The sequence below is a fragment of the Thermobia domestica genome, chromosome 16 (genome assembly GCF_964235325.1).
Source record: "Thermobia domestica chromosome 16, izTheDome1.hap1.1, whole genome shotgun sequence".
Lineage (NCBI taxonomy): Eukaryota > Metazoa > Arthropoda > Insecta > Zygentoma > Lepismatidae > Thermobia > Thermobia domestica.
Window position 1 is genome coordinate 37,132,838 of NC_137469.1, and position 22,213 is coordinate 37,155,050.

At 37.1% G+C, this 22,213-nt stretch overlaps 1 protein-coding gene across 1 annotated transcript in view; it reads left to right on the top strand.

Moving 5' to 3' along the window:
* Nucleotides 1–22,213, top strand: part of lft (Limb expression 1 family member lowfat) — a 302,779-nt gene that overhangs the window by 79,847 nt on the left and 200,719 nt on the right. The window lies entirely within an intron of this gene.

Sequence of the window (22,213 nt, forward strand, 5' to 3'; positions counted from 1 at the left end):
TTCTTTTTTACACTTTATATTTCTGCTACCAAGATCGGAAGATCTCAGTGGCAAAGTGAATAAAAGGCAAAATTAATTACGATACTATACTCCGATCAAAATTAAAAACGAATTGCCAGTTCAAAACCACGTGAAAATTTGTGCTGAGCAGGGAAGCTACGTCAAGGGTTACTAAGGTCACTGAAAGAGGGGCCAAGATAAAAGATGTGGTGGTAGTTACAAGTGGAGGGTTTCTGTAGAAGGGACAACGCCTTTTATCCTATGTTCAAAAGTGTTTGTCAATGAAGTGGATGAAACACAACACGGCAACAGGACTACCAAAATGTCAATTCATTTCTTATATTGATCATACTATAGATAGTAAATGTACGGTTTTAACGACACGATTATTAAGAATTTTAGTAGATCATATCCTATTTCTCTACTTCATTAAAACAGTACTTCCTCGAGTAAATGAGTCCTTTCTTGTTAAATACTTGAACTAATAACCAGTGGCGGCGGTAATGGCTCTACAGTCTTTCAGGGGTCTCTTGAAGTGATTGGTTTCGTACTATATTCATTAGGGAACCTTTGTTCATCCGTAGTTGATATACGATATCGATAAGATTTCTTAAAAGTTAGGCTATATATATGAGACAAGTTTTAACATTTCCATATTCGATGGAGAAAATGCATTTCTGAGTGCAACTCAAAAATAAATAAATAAATAAATAAAATAAAATAAATAAATAAAATTAAATTAAAAAAAATAATAACGAAACTGATAGGCATTGAAACCAGTTTTAAAATGTATCATACTCCTTCCCAGACATACCCATCAACATACACATATATCAAACGATCCTCAGAGCATTTTGTATTCTGATTTTACTAAACTAACGGTGTAGTGGGGGCTTATCGAACGACAATTTACGTATTACTTGTAGTATTAAGGATTCAGGGGCAGTGTAGTCTAGTGGTTTGCCCTCCTCGCTGGTCTAGTGGCTAGCACATGTGGTCATGGGTAAATTCCCGGGAAAATATTTTTCGGGAATATTCACTTGGGAAAATTCCCAAAAATGGGAATAATCCGGGAATTTATGTACAAACACAAAGAAAATCGTATTTTATTGCTTTATTATGATTTCAATATAAAATTACTTTTTAGTACAGTATACTTTTCACTGTTGTCTCTAGAGGATTCTTTAAAATGTATATTCTGAACGGTATTATGCTATTTATCATTTTATTCTATTTAGAGACTACGCATAAATGTATGTTGTTTACTTATGTTTAATGCTACTTAATATGTAGGAAAAAAACTTGGTGTAGAAAGTCTATATGCTTTTACACCGCTAAAGCAGTTTAAATTTGTATGTAAGTTAATTTTCTAAATTTGACACTACTAGTAATATCATAATCATATTAAATTTTTAAATATTATAGACAAATTAGGTTGGTAACTGCCAGAAAACATACGTAGTCTCTCGAAAAAATCGTAAGATTGCCAATGTATGGTATGGCACATATACCGGTACAGAATGTTGATTTGAGATATATTGTACTTTGTTACTGTGTTCTTGTTGTGTACTATTAAATTTCTAATTTAAGAAGATAGGTTATTTCGAGCAATATACACGGTGTATTTACGACTGCAGAGATTTCTTTATTGAATATCTGATTCTTTCCCAGAGAGGGAAATTCGAATCAGAGACAGCAGACAGACCGAAATCTAGAATTACTAACAGTGGTTCGGGATGTATTGATAGTACTTCACCCCTATCTCTACAGAATTACTAGATTACTTACAAACTGGTTCCTTTTCATCATTTATAAAATAGTACTTTGCTACTTTCTAGTGCAAATGGAAATGGAAATTGAAAAATCATATTATTAGTTAGTTATATAAAGTACAGTCAACGAATTTCAATTTCTTAAACGTCTAAATTATTTAAAACCTAGAAGTAAATGATAATAAAAGAAAATAAAGTAATTAGTCATATGGTTATTTTAATTTGGAAAATAAAGTAAAAAAAAATAGGAATAAATTCCTTCCCGGGAATTTATATGCCAGGGAAAAAAAAAACGGGAATATTACAAGTTTTTATTTTCCTTCCCACCGGGAATCACTAAGCACATGCGCCTTTGGTGTTCGGGGTCCCGGGTTTGATTCCCGGTTGGAGAGCCTTTGGAATTGTAACTGTCCTCAATGTTTCTGTGTTCATGTCCCTGTTGTTCTAGGTCACTGGTAAAGCTTGTTAAACAAGGGAAAAGTGAGTAAAATTAAGTAGAAACTAGTAGTAAGTAGATAAGCAAGTTAATGAGGCCGTGTGAATCAGTCAACTTATATATATTAGTGGTGGGCACAAAAACCGGTTTTTCGGTTTTAGAAAAACCGAAACCGATTTTTTTTAAAAAATCACGGAAACCGGTTTCGGCTTTTTTTTTTACCGAAACCGGTTATCGGTTTTCTCCAAAACCGGTTCGGTTTTTTACCTGGTCCGGTTTCGGTTTTCTCCAAAACCGATTCCGCTTTTTTTTTCCAAAATTTGTTCTATTTCTGACCAGAATGGTGTTTCGTTGTTCTCCGGAAACGGAATCCATTTCCACAGAAATAGTTTTATGTGTTTTCGAAAAGTTTTCCCCGAAATCAGTTTCGGTGAAAAACCGAACCGGTTTTGGAGAAAACCGAAATGTCGGTTTTTCGGGTTTCGGTTTTTATAGAAATCGGTTTTCGGTTTTTATTAAAAAACTGTTTTGCCCATCCCTAATATATATATATATATATATATATATATATATATATATATATATATATATATATATATATATATATATATATATAAGTGGTTAGAGCGTTGGACTCATGTTCGCGTGGTTCCGGGTTCGATTCCCGGCCGATGTTTCCGAATTTTTTGGCGTCGTGAGGTAATCTGGGGAGTCACGAGAAAAGATCTGGAAAGCTCCTGAGGCGCCTGTTAGGGACAGGGCGTCGCTAGCGGATAGTGCTGGAGCAGGCTTAGGCCCACAAAATGTACTGTTACGCCGAGTGGTTTGCTTTGTATCAGAAAATGAATTGAAGCCATTCCTTTTGAATTTAGTGGCTACATCATCACCAGCAAACCTATTTTTCCTTCTACACGAAAGATTTTCTTTTTCTTTTCAAGATGTATTAAAAGAAGAAAAGAAAAACAGTGAAAGAATTTACACTACACTACACTTTGAATCTTTTAATATTTCTGTCTCCCACTAGAATTTAAAGAATGTCTTCAAAGTCTTCAAGTCTCGAGAGCAAAAGCCGAGAGGAAGCAATTGCGGTTTCGCTGCTACTACTTAAGAGGCCTCATCCCGGCGAAATTAAAATACCGCTAATTTTACAGTAGTTTTGTGATATCTTCAAATAGATAAAAGATAATCGAAATGTGGAACAAGAGCGCCCTAGACAATATCATTTTACATGGGATACCGTTATCACGACTCACTTATCTGCTTTCAATTTTGAGCCATTTTGAAAATCGGCATTTATTTTTGCGTATCTAGACGGCTGAAAACGGAAAGCCACTAGGTGGCTTGTGATAACGGTACCTCACGCAAAATAATGTTGTCTAGGGCGCTCTTGTTCCACATTTCAATTTTTTTTTTATCTATTTGAAGATATCACATAATTACTGTAAAATTAGCGGTATTTTAATTTCGCCGGGATGAGGCCTCTTAAGATTTCATTATTACAATTTAACAGAATATGATAAGTGTAATTTCTTCGAACTAGCATTTAGATTTTTTACAATTTCGTATAGATAAGTATATGCTTCACCAAATTCAAATTTATTGGAAGGGACATTTTCAGTTCAAACTTTTTCAGCTTTAAAAATAAAATAAATTATTTGGGAGAAAATGTTTCTGTCTCGACAAACTTACAGTGTTTTTACCTGGAAATTCAGGGATGATTTCTTGATTAATGGCTTATCTGTTCTAATCTTTCAAATGCTCGTGTATTTAACGTTTGATGTTTGGAAATGGCATCAAGCCCTAATCAAACGTCACTTAAAATCAGGGCTGTACGGGTTTAACAACTCAGATGCAGGCCTACGGGTTGCTATTCAAAATGTACGGGTGAATTAATAATTTTGACACTGGTTTTCTTTTATTAGTTAAAAGTAATGATTCGATCATTATTCTTATCTTTTAAAAAATAAATAAATAAAATAAAATGAAAATAATTTTATTTGCCAACCCTGCTGTGATCAGAATCACAAAGGGAGATATGAACAGAGTGGTAACTTTGTATAAGCCCAATAGTAATTGTCTAGCCCCATGCAACCAGCAATTTTGTTTTGCGGTGTTGAGTTACATGGTGCCACGGTAGCTATTCCTAGCATGACGTTTCTCCGTGTGACACTCAAGCTGTGAATGTACGGGTGAGCAGGTTTGAAAAGTTGGCAGCCCTGCTTAAAATTGAACTTCAGTCTTCTGAATGATAATACGTTATACTTAATCCAATTAGTTAATATATAGATGAAAATACTAACAAACTCCATTTCACTCCAACCCATAAAGATCTGGGCCGGCCAGATGGCGCTCGTTCAACTGAGTGATAACGTAGTCAGCGCATCATCTTCCAGACACTAGAATTTCTAGTATTGTGTACCGGAATTTAATATCTCTAAATTCAGGTTGCTCCCGAATTACCTCACGATGCTGAATCAAGATCGAAAATTTTTAATGCTTCCACTGGAAGTAAGGGACCGAGCATACCGAAGTCGTACGCACTAAGAAATAAGGTAAGTTAAGCTAAGCAGGAGCTCAGGAATATTTAATAATAATAAAAGCTACTTTCGTTTACAATGCTTTCAATTCGCACCTGGATAAGGTACATTTTTATGCATATACTGCAGAGAAAGAGCTCAGAAAGATGAAGAGTAAAACTATAACTATTTTGCAGACGTCTCTAGGAAATAAGCTTTTCTATATATATATATATATATATATATATATATATATATATATATATATATATATATATATATATATATATATATATATATATATATATATACTAGCAGCGTTCACCCCGCTTCGCTGCGGTCACCCCGGAACGCAATAAACTTTGTTACTTAGATAATTTTTACTTTTTCGCTTTCAAGTGATATGATAAAAACCATAGAAGATTGCAGTAAATCTTAACATTATATCGCCTGTCATTTATGTTAACCCGCCCCGCTTCGCTGCGGTCATCCCGGTGCTGGCATATTGTAAAAGTGTCTGTAAAAATAAGCAAATCAATTAAAAAATTTTAAACAGAAGATTCAAGCTATTTTCCGCTGTATATCGCCTGTCATTTATGTTAACCCGCCGAGTGACACGGTCATGCGGGTTGCATATAAATACGTTTATTTTTACCTATGATGAACTACCCAAAGGATTTGTACGTTATGGACACTTGAATGGTCAATTATCTCAAGACACTGGTAATTAAAAATTAAAGTGATATGATAAAAACCATCTAGGGTCCAAATCCTAATAACCCCCCAAAAATGAAAGAAATTGGTTCAGCCGTATTAGCGTGATGAGCGGACAAAGGATTGTACGTTCTCTTTTATATATATATATATATATATATATATATATATATATATAAATACACAACACTTGTTTTTTTGTGTGTGTGATAAATGATACCAGAGAATCGTCATTAACATCCGGAACACAAATCAAACAGTTTGCGTTTAAGAAGATTTTACTGTACTAGGGTAGAGGGTTTTGAGCCGGTCAGCCCTCTTCCAGGCTACGCCACTGTGACGAATGGCATGTACTATATTTTTGTATATTTATGAAAAATTTAACAGCATTCCAAAAGTGTTTCACAATTCTGCCCGATAATGTATATTTTGGATGCGACAATAATAATAATAATAATAATAATAATAATAATAATAATAATAATAATAATAATAATAATAATAATAATAAACCAGCGATAGGTCGTTTGGCTTCTCAAAAATGGTGATTTGTAAACCTTGAATCAAATTTACGTCATATATAACTCATTTCAATAATGAACTTACCAAAGATATATTTTAGGGACTGACTTCATCGAGGGAGTCGAGGGACTCGAGGGACTCGAGGGAGTAAAAATAATTACTAGAGGGAGTCGAGGGAGTAAAAATATTCACTCGAGGGAGTAAAAATATTCACTCTAGGGAGTCGAGGGAGTAAAAATTTTCACTCGAGGGAGTAAAAATTTTCACTCGAGGGAGTAAAATATTCACTGGAGGGAGTCAAGGGAGTAAAAATATACACTCGAGGGAGTCGAGGGAGTAAAAAGATTCACTCGAGGGAGTCGAGGGAGTAAAAAGATTCACTCGAGGGAGTCGAGGGAGTAAAAAGATTCACTCGAGGGAGTCGAGGGAGTAAAAAGATTCACTCGAGGGAGTCGAGGGAGTAAAAATATTCACTCAAGGGAGTCGAGGAGTAAAAATATACACTCGAGGGAGTCGAGGGAGTAAAAATATTCACTCTAGGGAGTAAAAATAGTCGAGGGAGTAAAAATATTCACTCGAGGGAGTCGAGGGAGTAAAAATATTTACTCGAGGGAGTCGAGGGAGTAAAAATATTCACTCGAGGGAGTAAAAATATTCACTCTAGGGAGTCGAGGGAGTAAAAGTATTCACTCGAGGGAGTCGAGGAAGTAAAAATATTCACTCGAGGGAGTCGAGGGAGTCGAGGGAGTAAAAATTTTCACTCGAGGGAGTAAAAATATTCACTCGAGGGAGTCGAGTGGGTAAAAATTTTCACTCGAGGGAGTCGAGGGAGTAAAATTATTCACTCTAGGGAGTAAAAATATTCACTCCAGGGAGTCGAGGGAGTAAAAATATTCACTCCAGGGAGTCGATTGAGTAAAAATATACACTCGAAGGAGTAAAAATATTCACTCTAGGGAGTAAAAATATTCACCCGAGGGAGTCGAGGGATTAAAAATATTCATTCCAGGGAGTCGAGGGATTAAAAATATTCACTCCAGGGAGTCGAGCGAGCAAAAATATTTACTCGAGGGAGTCGAGGAAGTAAAAATATTCACTCGAGGGAGTCGAGGGAGTAAAAATTTTCACTCGAGGGAGTAAAAATATTCACTCGAGGGAGTCGAGGGTGTAAAAATTTTCACTCTAGGGAGTCGAGGGAGTAAAAATATTCACTCGAGGGAGTAAAAATAATTACTAGAGGGAGTCGAGGGAGTAAAAATATTCACTCGAGTGAGTAAAAATATTCACTCTAGGGAGTCGAGGGAGTAAAAATTTTCACTCGAGGGAGTAAAAATTTTCACTCGAGGGAGTAAAATATTCACTCGAGGGAGTCAAGGGAGTAAAAATATACACTCGAGGGAGTCGAGGGAGTAAAAAGATTCACTCGAGGGAGTCGAGGGAGTAAAAAGATTCACTCGAGGGAGTCGAAAGAGTAAAAAGATTCACTCGAGGGAGTCGAGGGAGTAAAAATATTCACTCAAGGGAGTCGAGGAGTAAAAATATACACTCGAGGGAGTCGAGGGAGTAAAAATATTCACTCTAGGGAGTAAAAATAGTCGAGGGAGTAAAAATATTCACTCGAGGGAGTCGAGGGAGTAAAAATATTTACTCGAGGGAGTCGAGGGAGTAAAAATATTCACTCGAGGGAGTAAAAATATTCACTCTAGGGAGTCGAGGGAGTAAAAGTATTCACTCGAGGGAGTCGAGGAAGTAAAAATATTCACTCGAGGGAGTCGAGGGAGTAAAAATTTTCACTCGAGGGAGTAAAAATATTCACTCGAGGGAGTAAAAATATTCACTCGAGGGAGTCGAATGGGTAAAAATTTTCACTCGAGGGAGTCGAGGGAGTAAAAATATTCACTCTAGGGAGTAAAAATATTCACTCCAGGGAGTCGAGGGAGTAAAAATATACACTCGAGGGATTCGAGGGAGTAAAAATATTCACTCCAGGGAGTCGATTGAGTAAAAATATACACTCGAAGGAGTAAAAATATTCACTCTAGGGAGTAAAAATATTCACCCGAGGGAGTCGAGGGATTAAAAATATTCATTCCAGGGAGTCGAGGGATTAAAAATATTCACTCCAGGGAGTCGAGCGAGCAAAAATATTTACTCGAGGGAGTCGAGGAAGTAAAAATATTCACCCGAGGGAGTCGAGGGAGTAAAAATTTTCACTCGAGGGAGTAAAAATATTCACTCGAGGGAGTCGAGGGTGTAAAAATTTTTACTCTAGGGAGTCGAGGGAGTAAAAATATTCACTCGAGGGAGTAAAAATAATTACTAGAGGGAGTCGAGGGAGTAAAAATATTCACTCGAGTGAGTAAAAATATTCACTCTAGGGAGTAGAGGGAGTAAAAATTTTCACTCGAGGGAGTAAAAATTTTCACTCGAGGGAGTAAAAATTTTCACTCGAGGGAGTAAAATATTCACTCGAGGGAGTCAAGGGAGTAAAAATATACACTCGAGGGAGTCGAGGGAGTAAAAAGATTCACTCGAGGGAGTCGAGGGAGTAAAAAGATTCACTCGAGTGAGTCGAAAGAGTAAAAAGATTCACTCGAGGGAGTCGAGGGAGTAAAAATATTCACTCAAGGGAGTCGAGGAGTAAAAATATACACTCGAGGGAGTCGAGGGATTAAAAATATTCACTCTAGGGAGTAAAAATAGTCGAGGGAGTAAAAATATTCACTCGAGGGAGTCGAGGGAGTAAAAATATTTACTCGAGGGAGTCGAGGGAGTAAAAATATTCACTCGAGGGAGTAAAAATATTCACTCTAGGGTGTCGAGGGAGTAAAAGTATTCACTCGAGGGAGTCGAGGAAGTAAAAATATTCACTCGAGGGAGTCGAGGGAGTAAAAATTTTCACTCGAGGGAGTCGAGGGAGTAAAAATATTCACTCTAGGGAGTAAAAATATTCACTCCAGGGAGTCGAGGGAGTAAAAATATTCACTCCAGGGAGTCGAGGGAGTAAAAATATACACTCGAGGGATTCGAGGGAGTAAAAATATTCACTCCAGGGAGTCGATTGAGTAAAAATATACACTCGAAGGAGTAAAAATATTCACTCTAGGGAGTAAAAATATTCACCCGAGGGAGTCGAGGGATTAAAAATATTCATTCCAGGGAGTCGAGGGATTAAAAATATTCACTCCAGGGAGTCGAGCGAGCAAAAATATTTACTCGAGGGAGTCGAGGAAGTAAAAATATTCACCCGAGGGAGTCGAGGGAGTAAAAATTTTCACTCGAGGGAGTAAAAATATTCACTCGAGGGAGTCGAGGGTGTAAAAATTTTCACTCTAGGGAGTCGAGGGAGTAAAAATATTCACTCGAGGGAGTCGAGGGAGTAAAAAAATTCACTCGAGAGAGTCGAGGGAGTAAAAATATTCACTCGAGGGAGTAAAAATAGTTACTCGAGGTAGTCCAGGGACTAAAAATATTCACTCGAGAGAGTCGAGGGAGTAAAAATATTCACAAGAGCGAGCCGAGGGTGTAAAAATATTCACTCGGGAAGCCGAGAGAGTAAAAATATTCACTCGAGAGAGTCGAGAGGGTAGAGATATTCACAAGAGGGAGCCGAGGGTGTAAAAATATTCACTCGTGAGAGTCGAGGGAGTAAAAATATTCAATCGAGGGAGTAAAAATAATCACTCGAGGGAGTCGAGGAAGTAAAAATAATCCCTCATGGAAGTCGAGGGAGTAAAAATATTCACTCGAGGGAGTCGAGGGAGTAAAAATATTTACTCGACAGAGTAAAAATTAATCACTCGAGAAAGTCGAGGGAATAAAAATAATCACTGTAGGGAGTGGAGGGAGTAAATGTAATCACTCGAGGGAGTCCAGAGAGGAAAATTATTCACTCGGGGAATATTTTTGCTCCCTCGACTCTCTTGTGTGAATATTTTTACTCCCTCGACTCCCTCGAGTGAATATTTTTACTCCCTCTACTGCCTCGAATGAATATTTTTACTCCCTCGACTCCATCGAGTGAATATTTTTACTCCCACGAGTCCCTCGAGTGAATATTTTTACTCCCTCGACTCCCTCGAGTGAATATTTTTACTCCCTCGAGTGAATATTTTTACTCCCTCGAGTGAATATTTTTACTCCCTCGACTCCCTCGAGTGAATATTTTTACTCCCTCGAGTGAATATTTTTACTCCCTCGAGTGAATATTTTTACTCCCTCGACTCCCTCTAGTAATTATATTTACTCCCTCGAGTCCCTCGACTCCCTCGAGTCCCTCGATGAAGTCAGTCCCTATATTTTATTGGCATCAAGACTAGTGTTTCTCAAACATTTTCGAAGTGAGGACCACTTTGATTACGCAGAATGTTTTACAGACCATGTTATTTTTGTCCTATTCGGAGGCAAATTTTTCATTTTATTTATTTTTTGTAAATGTTTTGATCATATGTTAACGCAAGTATTCTGGTAAGATACATGCATTTTGTTTTAAAAATAATATTATTAATTAAAATTCTCGTAAATAGAAGCTTTGTTTTGTATAAATTAATAACAAACAATTTGCTGAGCAAAACAATATATTCACATTAAAAATTTAGACCTACATACGTGTGACAGTTTCGCCAACTAGCACTTTGGCTTCATCAGACACACCATCAAGACAGTGTCTGATGAAGCCGAAGTCTTAGTTGGCGAAACTGTCACACGTATGTAGCTTTTAAATGTGAATATATTGTTTTGATCAGCAAATTGTTTGTGTTTAAAATTCCCTTAACATTAATAAAGGAAAATACATATCAGTAAAAAAATAAATGAAGGGTATCAAGGATATTTTACAGATTTAAGTTAATAAACGTCAACGCGCCAGTCACACTGGAATACCACTTCTCGTGTGATTAGTGAAGTCAAACAGTGCCGAGTTTGGTGAAAAGGAAGATGGGTGACCGTTCGCACTCACCAGATACTGTTAGCATTGCAACATCCATCTACTGTCGTGAGGACAATTGAGGAACTACTTGAAAGCAGGGAGTAGCGAACTTCAGTCTAGAAGGCCAGCATGAACGACGAAGGCAGCCGATGTGCTGACCACACATCACTCCAAAGGCATGAGTATTACAAACTGGCTTGTAGGTCCTGCACTTAAGCCTTGTAGGTTAATAAATATCATAAAAATATGACTCCTGGGCAACTGCCTCGTGGCTACATGGTTCAGGTTCTGGTGGGAGTTCATGTGATTCGAATCTCATGTTAGACTGTAGATCTACGTCTCAACGACCTTCAGGCTGAACGAGGCGCTAACCTCGTGGCTACTTGTTTCAACTTCTGGAGGGAGTTCATGCGGTTCGAATCTCACATTAAAATGTAGGTCCACGATTCAACGGCCTTGGTGCTAAACGAGATGCTAACCTCGTGCCTACATTTTCAGTTTCTGGAGGGAGTTCATGTGGTTCAAATTTTACGTTGAACGGTAGACCCACGACTCAACGGCCTTGGTGCTGAACGAGACACTAACCTCGTGGCTACGTGTTTCAATTTCTAGAGGAAGTTATGTGGTTGGAATTTCATATTAAACTGTAGGTCCATGATTCAACGGCCTTGGTTCTGAACGAGGCGCTAACCTCATGGCTACGTGTTTCAATTTCTGGAGAGAGTTCATGTGGTTCGAATCTTACGTTAAACTGTAGGTTCACGACTCAAAGACCTGCATGCTGAACGAGACGGTAACCTCGTGACTCCTGGGAAAGTGAAAGACACTTATCCTGCTTGAGATTCTCAGCTATAGAGTGAGATACGAAATGCACTTGAATTTTAGTATTTTTTAAGACTTGTTTTAGATTAATGGGAGTGCAAGGATAGACCTCCAAGAAACTTGCGGTTACAGACCACTGTTTGAGAAACACAGATCTAGGCATCAAAATTGTATCTTATCTGTCATCTGTTTCAGAAAACAAGAAATACGAAAAAAATAAGAAATGAGAAAAAAAAGAAAAGGAACTCGAGCGACGGGATTAAATTTGTTCTGTTCGTAAGTCAGATTTTACAGCACTGGCTTTTTACTTTCTTTTTCTACTGCAATAAATCGGTTGCAGTCTGCGCTGCCTGTGCATAACCTTATAAATACCAAGCAGCTAGCAAGCCGTTGCTAAGGAAACAAAAAATGAAGTCTCGAAAAGATTGCGATAAATGCATTGACGTAAAAAAAATATATATATATATTAAAGGTTTTTTTTAAAAAAAAGGTAGACGCACATAACGTTCGTCGTCAATGCAACCGTAGAACCAACGGTCAACCTGAAAGCGGCCACTTGTGAAATGCAATTCTGTTCAAGCAAAAACTGCAGGAAGTCACGCCTCAAATTTGCTCTTTGTTTGCAGTGTGCGGCCCGTGAAGTTTACGCCGTAATAAGAGCTCTCAATGTAACCCAAGTCAGTACGAAGTCCATGCACATTTTTTTTATTCTCTTCTTTTTCACTCTACGATTTTAATCCTTCTCTCCGTACTGTTGTTACTGTCTGCTTACAGTCACAAGCAACGAAAGGAATGCCAAGATCGAACCAATGACGACCGTTATAGTGTAGTAGTACAATCTTTCTCTAGTTTATAGAATCCAGACACAACTGCAGTATGGGACAGATAAAAGAGACAGAATGAAGCTCCTCAAAAATGATCTTATCTCCTGATCCATGGTTTTTTAACCTGGAAACCATAGCACGCACGATTTTTGTAAAATTGTGCGAAACCATTCTCTTACTTGAGAGAAAAGAGAGAGAGAGAGAAAGAGAAAAGTGAAATTTGGCCGAGTCGAAGATCCAGCCTAGAAACTTTCCCCACATATTTTTCCTGGTAAAATCAAATATATCTCTGCAATATACAGGGTATACCAAAAGTAGGTATACACCCCTGGATTGATCAAGTACTTATAACATTCTAGTATGGGTTTATTTGCTTCAGCTCTTCCGAGCTTAAGATGCAAGTAAAAAGGCTTTAAGAACAAATAATAAAGAAACTAAGTCTATCTGATGGATAACAATAAGAACTTATATAAAATGCAATGAGCTTATCAGTACGGTACTGTTTACCTACTTTTGAGCCACCCTATATATTCATTGCTGATCCTGACTATAAGTTTACTTTAGAACTGAAATCATAAATGTTATTTTTAATGGCATATTTTAATGAACAATCCATTAATTAGATACAATGAATCGTTGAATTTCTCACTATATAGCATGAACGCTAAACTTCGACAAACAAATAAAACAATTCACTGTCCCTGTGTCTCGTCAGCTTCGTTCGGGACGCATTTCGTTTTCACGCTCTACCCTAGCCAACTGTTTTAAGTTGGTCACAAGCAAGCGGGTGAGAGTAGATTTACATCGGAGTTACACCATCTGAGTGTGACGTAATGCCACGTGGTATTATTATGGGGGTCAAGATGGAACAAAACAAACCCTGTGGAGCTTCTAACCCCCTTCGCTCGCTGACACTCGTTCAGCTATGCTTCGTAACGGAAGGAAATAACTTTGTATGCATTATATATTACGTACTATTACAAATTAGTATTGTTTTATCTTATATTAAAAATGTTATTATTAAAAAAAAACTTTCTTTGGACCGGGTTTGAACCCACGCCAAAAACTGTTATTATTACTAGCCCATGCGCTATCATGCTCTGCCACAAGGACCGATAGCAATTGGCGTTTGATTTATATATATATATATATATATATATATATATATATATATATATATATATATATATATATATATATATATATATATATATATACAGGGTGTTAATGAACTATACCGACAAACTTTAAGAGGTGATTCCTCACATCAAAATAAGAGAAGTTCATAGGGATCTATGGCGAAAAGTGCATAGATTCAGAGCCAGGACTGTCCGAAATTGCGTAATAGCCAAATTTCAAGAGACCCTATTTCGAATTTGGGAGACTGTGGATGGTGGTTCTTATCAGTGTAAAGAAAGTCACACATACGCAATCCAAAAATGCATATTTCATTAATGTTCAATAGGTGTACAGATTATTCCCGGCAGGGTGAAATTCCCAGATATGCTATTAACCGAATTTTGAGATATGCCCTGAATTTATGATTGATCCAAAGCAGGCAAACGATACCCTTGATATCAGTGAACACGGAATCCTTTGGCGCGATGTCTGGAGTGTTAAGGATCGTCAGCAGCACGGTCAATCGTACTCGGGAAAATGCATGATGCGATGTTTTCTTTCACGCATATAAGTGAAGAAAACGTGAAAAATTTCGTAACAAAATACATTATCATCACACGTTATTCCGAACAAAAGAAACATGGAGCTTCCTGTTACTAACACTTCCGCCTTCCCTCTGAAACATTGGATGTCCATTGTTGTCAAGGTTTACCTTCTGCCTGCTTTGAACCCTTCTTGAAATCAGGGTATATCTGAAAACACTATTGAAAACATATCTGAGAATTACACCCTGTAGGCAATACCATCTAAACCTATTGACAATTGATGAAATGTGAGCAGCGACAGAATCGATTCTGGGCTCGGATTGTAATCGGTTTTCTTAGTATCTAATATCCGGCGCTGACACCAGTATCTGCTCTTTTAGTCCAACAATGTATTCATAGTAGCAGTGCAAATTTTAAAACCTGATACCCAACCCAACTTTATGGCAACCCTGAGTTATGGGGATCCCACTTTTCGTCATCTATAAGCAGAGCCGGATTTATCCTAGACCCGAGTCTAGGGGCGCAACGTTCTCAAGGGCGCAGGTTTGACGAAAATTTAATAAGCAAGGCCAAAAATTTGCAAAAGTTATAATAATAATAATAATAATAATAATAATAATAATAATAATAATAATAATAATAATAATAATAATAATAATAATAATAATAAACATGATTAAAGTCTATTATTGATGGATAAAGTTGAGTGGAAGTTTGCAGTAGAAAGTAGTGTAGAGGCGGCTACATAAGTCTGTTTTGCTGGTATTCGCCGCGTCTCCGGACCATTATGTCAAAATTCATTAAGATTTGTACATAATATTGAAACAAGGGTATTATACAACGTAAGTTTATTTTTAAATTTTCTACCGTATTAAAATTTTGAATGTTAGATGAGAGGCGGAAAAATAATTTGGGCCTAGGAGGGCGACAAAACTTAAATCGGACCCTTAGCGCTGAAGACTGGCGTTAAGTTTGAATAAGAAGAGGAAGCTCTATCTCAAGACAAGGATTTCATTTCCATGAGGCTGAGGTCACCCAATTTCGGAGAGGAGAGATATATGAAATTCGAAATTCTAGTGGGGGCCGCGGTGGCTCAGTGGTAGAGCGTTCACCTCTGGTGCTTGGGGTCCCGGGTTCGATCCCAGCCCCCGCCAAGTGAACTTTGTGGTGGACAAACATCGTGTGCGTGGGTTTTCCTCGGGGTTCTCCCGTTTCCTCCCACTTTCTTCGTTTCATTCATTTCTCATAATCACCGTCTGCTTTAGCCTAACCGGCATAACCGTGGGACGTAAAACTCAAAGATTTCATTTTCATTTTTCGAAATTCTAGCGATAGTATAAATCTGAAGCCTTTTCACAGAGAATATTTTGAAAAGGTTTCAATCCAAGAGTTCAACAATATTAATAAATGTTTCGCAGAAAGTTGCTTTTTCCAAAGATGAAACTAATAGAAATCGATAGATATTATTGAGCTGAATAAAATGATATAGATGAACGCAGTGGCGTATGTATGATTTTGTTTCGGGGCGGGGGGGTTGCTAGCTTTAGTCCCGGATATGTGAAAATTCTGCAAGATATTTTATTTACTTTAATATAGTAAATAAAATTTCTCGGGGGGCTTAAACCCGGAAGCCCTCCCCTAAATATGCCACTGGATGAACGTAAATCCTCATGAGTAGTTTTTGAGACAATCGAGAAAAACTTTTCGTTTGTAAACTTAAAAAAACTTGATGTTCTACGGTAACCACGCCATCTACGAGTATCAAGATGAAACTGACACTGAAGTATACAATCACGCTTTCCATTATGACAGTGCACAGTATGGTTAATGAAATATAGCTCAAAATTTTAGTAATTAAGTCTTGAAAGCAATTTTTATTTAACTATAATGTTACACAACATTGAGGCATATAGAATATATCAACCGATAGACGGCATCATCTTGAATAAAACGAGATGATTACAGATAAATTCTGATGTGTAGTTTACGAGAAAATCGAATTATTATCACGCTAAAAGTATGTTGTTCGTTGCCAGTAGGCCCGCAACTAGAGGGGGTCTAGGGGGCTGCTCCCCCTAAACTTTTCGTGGCTTCTCCAAACCTCAACACAAAAAACACAATTTAGATATGTGCAAGGGAATTTTTAATGACTTGGCCCCCATAACATATCATGCCTCCCCCAAACCTCTCTGCCTGGTTGCGGGCCTGATTGCCAGTCTGTTGCAATTGATACATTTTATTCTGCTGGAATAAACGATTGATTTATTTATGTATATGCAATACTAGCAGAACGCCCGCAAGGGGAGAATACGTTTCATTTTGGACATAAAAGGGACCAAAACTGTCACCAATCAACTTAGAGACTCCCAAAATTATGAATTCGACACTAACATCGATTTATTTTCAATTATTTTTACATGTCACCATCTTCCCTTAGGAGTACTATTGGGGACTGAATTTAGATTTAAACTGCATCGGGTGAGTCACTGTTCATCTCAGCGATCCCCGAAAATTATGGATTTGACACTGATATGGGTCATTTTCGATTATATATATTAAGTCACAAACATAGTTACTTTCAATTTTATTTATATAGATATGCACATTCAAGCAACATATTATATCTATTGTAACGTAATTTCTCCTAATAGCGGCATACATATTCGTATCAGAGATGCGCTTGCTACTTTTAATAATAATAATAATAATAATAATAATAATAATAATAATAATAATAATAATAATAATAATAATAATAATAATAATAATAATAATAATAATAATAATTTAGTACTAAGTTTCTAGATGTTCTCAGTCACGTTTATGAACAGATGAATGAAACACACTCACACAAAAAGACCCACATCCTTCTATAATTATGCACGACACATAATAGAGGATGGTTAGGCAGACTGATCTCTTCTCCCCCCTCCCGGCTTCACACACACACACACACACACACACACACATATATATATATATATATATATATACAGAAACATACATATACACATGCATACGCATAAATGCTAATTTTGTTGCGCTCAAAGCTAACAACTCAATATGTGGTGTTTGTTTGGTTAATAGAATCTATATATGTATCTCATTGCTCTCAGGTGGTTTTGAAATACAACCTGACTTTTCGTAGAGAGAGAGAGAGAGAGGAAAGAGATAATATCGGTGGGGAACGGGAACAAGGGAGAGAAACGAAACCACCAAAGAAAGTAAACAAAATGATTAAGAAAAAAAGTAAAGAAAGGAAAAACGTAGATCAGTGACTTTTAATCCGAGAGAGCTCTCTTTTCATTTTGATGGCAATAATTTAATTTCGTTTCGGAGAGATCTATTCTATCTGTCTTGTGTAAAAATCACGGCAACGCGCGTGAAAAGTCTTTCTCTCTCTGTTTCTATATACTAAGCTGTTGCAGTGGTGTTGGTCCTCTGAACTAAACGTGTCATTATCGCGTCAACAAAACCAGCCTGTTCGCAAGCAGTTGACATAATTGACTCAATAATTACAAGGAACCAGCGTTTCAATTGAAGGAAGTTGTTTTTCTGCATCAAATTTCAAACTATCAAAGATTTCTCTCCCTCCTCTTTCTTTTCCCCGCTTCTTATAAGATGCTGCATCACACACATACGAACTGTATCTTCTTTTTGTTCTTTTTTTTTTTTTTTTCAAAAATAAACAAGAGAAAACCAACCAACCACACACACTTGTCGTAGTTTTATTTACTTTCTTTCCTAGTTGATTTATAATTACGGATGAATCACGAACAATTTTAACACAACACATCACCACTTATCATTGCTGAAGCTTATAATTTCCCATTTACTGTACTAATATAACTTTTAAAACCAACTTCATTTACATAATTAAGCGTAACAGTTCCATGCACGAGGAAAAAGAACAAAAATAAATACGTTTTCCAGTATGCATTAACATAAACTCTGTCGCCTGTAATAAATGAAATTTTCTGACTGATTCTATTGTATACTTTGAGAGTTTGTATATTTGTAACGGGAGTTCACTCAAGCTCGTGCGTGCTCAGATTCACTACCCTCAATGAACCTCAGACTCACTAATCTCAATGACTCTCACGCTCCCTAACCTGAATTACGTTCACGCTATCCGAAGCTCGCGCTCACTAATCTGAATGAGGTTCACGCTATCTGAAGCTTACGCTCACTAGTCTCAATTACCTTCACGCTATCTGAAGCTCTCGCTCACTAATCTTAATGCGTTTCACGCTATCTGAAGCTCGAGCTCACTAATCTCAATTAGGCTTACGCTATCTGAAGTTCTCGCTCATTAGTCTGAATGAGGATCACGCTATCTGAAGCTTGTGCTCATTAATCTCAATTACATTTACGCGATGAAGCTCGCGCTCACTAATTTCAGTGAAGCTCACGCTATCTGAAGCTCACGCTCACTAATCTGAATGAGACTCACGCTATCTGAAGCTTGCGCTCACTAATCTCAATGAGGTTCACGCTATCTGAAGCTCGCGTTCGCTTGAGTCTGTTCTCTTTTTATCTTCTATAAGGTTTCTATTCACTTGATCTTGGGTTCACTATCCTAAGGGTTCAGACCAATTATGCTTGATATGGCTCGCAATCGCTCCTTCGCTCAGACGAACCTCATTGAGGCTTGTGCACGCATAACTCAGAATCTGATTCGCTATATACTTATAGAGTTTTCGCTCACACGAGCTCAGGCTCTCGAATTTGGAGATAGGTGCCCTATAGCCTACGAGAGGTTATGAGTAGTGTGTTGTTAGCGCGCCAGCTCCTGGCGCCATTTTATGGTTTTCTCAACTGAAGTTTGCTTACTTGTAATTTTAGTAGCTCCCCAATTATCTCACGATGCTAGTTCAACTCTGAAAATTCTCATCCTTCCGTCGGGAATCAAGCCCAAGACTTCATTCACTAGTCATCTCATTACACATAAGACTACTAATAGGTTATATAAATTAGAAGATGAGTATTATGAAGACGTTTAATAGTTCCTCTCCATTTTCTCATTTTTTTAAATGCTGAAATCGAAGGATGATAGTAAAATTTTTCTCATGATGTTATAGGCCAGAGTAGAAAACTGAACAAGAATGAACACCATCTCAAATTGGTATCGATAGAACAGTGGCGCAGACTCCATGCTTTTCAGTTTTCATTCAAATTATTCTCAAATGTTTTAGGCTATTAATTTACATTATTATTTTAATATTCTTCTTTCTCTTTCCTTTGATCAATATCGCTCAACACATTTTGAGCTGATAAAAAAAAAAAAAAAAAAAGATCTCATTGATTAGTTTGAGTTTCGTTCAGTATAGAATTTAGGTATTAAAGCGTGAATATCCATGGAAATCTGGGCATATGGGCTAAGTATCCATGGAAATCTGCGCATACGGGCTAAGTATCCACGGAAATCAGCGCATATGGGCTAAGTATATGTTATAATAGTATTGTTTGTTTTGCCCAAGTCTGCGGGCCTTTGTATATACATTATAGGTTGCATGTAAAATCATAATAAGCAGGAAAACAAGTTCATGTTCTATGAGATAGACTCCTTTATACCAATCAACAGATCTTATTGAGCAGAAAAAAATGATAAGTGTGAGTGTAAAAACTCATGAGATATAACCGAACATTATTATTAACTCTTAAACATTTGTTCAACAATGATATTGTCCAAAGATAAGATATATATTTTCTCGATACATCACATGGAGATTAAAACAGGTGCTTGAATGAGAATAGTTCTCATGCTTAGTATTTGAGAAAAGCGAGGTAAACGATTCTTAATGGTGTTTGAAAGTATGTCTTTCCAATTTTCGGCGTCCACAGAGCGTCGTGGGGTAAACTGGGGAGTCACGTGAATCAAAGATGTGACATCCACTAGGTCTAGAAAGATCCTGATACACCTGTTAGAGAAAGGGCGACACAATGCGATGACCACGTGTTCGTCGCTAGAGTGGACATAGTTCAGCCAGTTGCTAACAGATGGTGTTGGAATGGCTCAGACCTATAAAGGCAGTCATATCAGTGGTTAGTTTTAGATAAAAGTATGTCGTTCGTTCCCATTCCGATACAATTAATAGATTATTATTGTGCTCGAATGCTTTCTTAATTATTATTATTTATTTGTGTATTGTAAAGAAAAATTTGAACCGTTTACCAGAAGGTTATACCTTTTGCTGGTTGACTTCTCTTAACACTAACACAAATACTACTTGAAAGTTATACTGCATTTATTTTAAATCCAACTTATTATTACTACTAATTTATAACATCTACTGTATATATTAAAGTGCTAGGTGTATATGTTTGTCTCCAAAGAAAAGTTTATATGTTTGTATCCAATCCTTTCGAGAATGACGTCTCGGAAACCACAATTGCTAGAAACGTGCCGTTTTTTCTCTGGTCGATTTCAAATTTTGCCTAGATTGTCCAGTTCTAATTGAATATTTTAAAAAAAAACGTGCCCGTTATTTCTTTATCACATTTTTAGGGTACACTGGAAGTGTTGATTTTTTTTTTTTTTTAAAGTAAAGCATCATTTCCTATCAGCTATATATTCCAACACAACATAGTTCTACACAGGGGTTGTATATATCTCTCAGGCGTTTGTTTCACAGCCAAATGATAATAAAAACGAGGGATAACCATTTCTCCAGTCTAAGATGAAGCTTTATTGTTTGGAGTGTTTTGCCCAATGAACACCATATATCACTGACATTATAATTAAATGCAGTATTCGTTTATTACATACTGCATGCAAGAAGAAAGAAAACACTGATCATACATGAATTAGAAACTCCAACCGGAAGTAGGATCAATCTTGTAAACAGTGCAAGATATTTAAAAAAAAAAATAATCGAAAAAAATCCCCCCTTTATATTACCCCTTGCCGATTTTTATCAAGGCGTCTTTCACTTGTGTCTGTAAAGGGACATGTATAGATGTTGTAAGGAATGACAAGGAGATTCATGGTCATAATTATGTGAATGATGCGCTTTGTGGAGAGCGCAGTTTCAGCTAGTACTACTAGATCAGAAATATTCTATTTTATTCCTATTTTGATACCAGCGTTCTACAATTATTTCACTCACACCGTATTCTGCAAGAATAATTTTTAAGGAATTTGGGTTACCAAACCTCCTTTCTATATTTACCCTGTTTGTCCTTGTGCCAGAGAGAGAAAAAAATCTCAGTAGCTACTTCATGGAACACCATTGACAAGGATGCAAAGAGTGACAAATTATGGATCGAGATCGTTGATGAAGATGATCCATCCAATTGATTCGGAGATATCCTTCTTCCCATGCATTCCCATAGAAGTTATTCTAGATTAATTGACTCCTAAGTTGTATGCAACCCAACTATATCTAAAGGTTGTGTTGGTTGCATACAAATTAGGTACTTTCAATATTCTTTCATGTTATTCCACCTCCCTCTCCTCTAATAACTGTACTAAAACCGGTTTCAATATTAATGAAGAAAATATCACGTCATTTAAACCAAAGTCATTCACGAGGTGTACACGTGAGATTTCTACTTGTTATGACTTATCCTCAGCCTAGCTTTCCCCGCTGATCTAGGGGATTAGATTTCTGGGTTGTCGGTATCTAAGGTCATTTAGCCCATTACGTATATAAGGGATGACGTCCCTCGGCGAGCACACAATCCAATGAAAAGGAAGGAAGAAAGAATTGGAAGGTACCTTATGTTAGGTACCATCCCGGCATTTGCCTGGTGTGAATGAGAGAAACCCAGGAAAAACCTAATTTAAGATGGCTGGCCTGAAAAAGCTGTTACACTTTTTCAACCGAGTGCTGCTGGTCTAGGGGCTAGCGCGTGTGTCTTTTTGGAGCATGTGCTCCCGGGTTCGATTTCAGTGGGACATCATAAATATTTAATTCCCTATAGGCTAAAAGAGACTGACGATTAATGGAAGTAAATGATTACGAAAGAATTTGTTAAATGAGAATATGAGAAGAAAGAGTAGTATCCCGAGAA